We start from the raw sequence: 1,883 nt of genomic DNA, 5'->3' as shown, positions 1-1,883 counted from the left end.
AGAGAGAGAGAGAGAGAGAGAGAGAGAGAGAGAGAGAGAGAGAGAGAGAGAGAGAGAGAGAGAGAGAGAAGACATACATATATTCAGATAGATAGATATAGATAGATAGATAGATAGATAGATAGAGAAGAGAGAGGGGAGGCGAGAGGCACTTTCATTTACTAACACGCGCGGCCTTACTGTAGCTGAACTCGCACAAGCATAAATACTCACACACCACACACATTCTCGCACGCATGCACGTACGCACATAAACACGCTGCGCCAAATATATGAATGAAGTTGAACCAACCGACAGCCAGTTCCTGACGACATAGCCATACAGAATCGAACACGGGGATAATGTTAAATATCCTTCATTTATTCTACATTATTTTACAAAGCAACTCACAAGCGTTCGCGTTGTGATTATACATAATACAATTTACATACAATATAATATACCGGGTGCGCCATACAGTCTATAGATACAATTACCTCCCCCAACAACGCTCGAAATATTTTCAGCCACAGCGAGAAATGAGACCAGCCGTGAAGAGAGATGAGACGTCACTGTTGTCGTCGTCACCGTTACTATAGCAACAGACGACGGACGCGTCCGTAAGTGACGGGGGGTTTCGATAACTATAAAGGGTATATGTGTGGAGGTATGTGAGGAGCAAAGGGGCGCATGCTGTGTTACTACTCTAATATCGCTTACATCGGCATTTACATCGTTCCTTCGATTACGCGCGTTTCAACGTTTCAACGTTTCAAGCTCTAGCGAGAGAGACGTATCGCGTCGAAACTTCAGAGTTAGAAATCTGCGGGTAGTACGCGTACTATAGATTTGCGATATGCAAGCGTAATACGACCTCCTGACATAACCTGTGTATACAGTCTCATGTAGAAAAGGTATGAGAGACGTTGTGCGTATGACGCGTGTTAGAGACGTGTAGTGTCCAGCGTTCTTCGACTTGTACGTATTCCTGCAAATTTTAATATTAAGATTCATATATATACCGCAGAGTTGGCGAACATCCGCTGTTCTCTCTCTCTCTCTCACTTGGAAGGGGGAATTACCATAACATAGCGGGATCGTGGCAAGCACACGTTGAATGCTGCTTAGCAACGACATGTTAATTAAACCGTCTAGTTTAATTAAAATAGTCCATAATAGAAAATATTTTCTATTGTGGACTCTTGTTACAATCCACCCCACCCACAATTGCGCGCGTTGCCGAGCACGCACCTACGCGCGCGCACAGAAATACCTTATTTATAAGCTCTCGTATCGCGTGTACACGTACCCACACATACACGCATGCGTGCATATGCGTACGTGCGAAACAGTACATGCACGAGGTCAACAACACAAACTATAATACGTGGCAACATGCAAGAACACAAACTGAACAAGAAATAACGGGCATATACGACCTGACTAGCTTTAACGCGAGGTGATTAAAACAATCGCGACTTCTTTAAAAATGCAAACGTCATCATTACAAGTACGATTCAATTATTACAATTACCGTCATACCATGAAAAAACAAATGCGAGAACAAATAAACAAAAAACAATTAACTCGTCCTGATTACTCAACTTATTTAAGATCAACGTTTCTAATTGCTGCCAATTACGGGTATTAACCCGATGTTCACGAAAAAAAAACCTCACAAATTAACATCTGAAATCTCAGCGCATTGATTTATAATTCTCGCCGCATTTTAATTACGTCTAGTCGCATCATCTATAATAGTTAGAAGCAGGATTAACGCGTGAACAACTCCTCGCCTTACGCGTGGACACGGCCACTCGCGTTGTAGTTGCAGTCCACTCTCGTTTAGTAGTACCGTCAGGCTATGGTCTGGCTATTGTAAGTGGAGGAAATCCACTCATAT

This window comes from Priapulus caudatus, unplaced genomic scaffold, assembly GCF_000485595.1.
Source record: "Priapulus caudatus unplaced genomic scaffold, Priapulus_caudatus-5.0.1 Scaffold39, whole genome shotgun sequence".
NCBI lineage: Eukaryota > Metazoa > Priapulida > Priapulimorpha > Priapulimorphida > Priapulidae > Priapulus > Priapulus caudatus.
Note: the sequence above shows the minus strand (reverse complement) of the source record.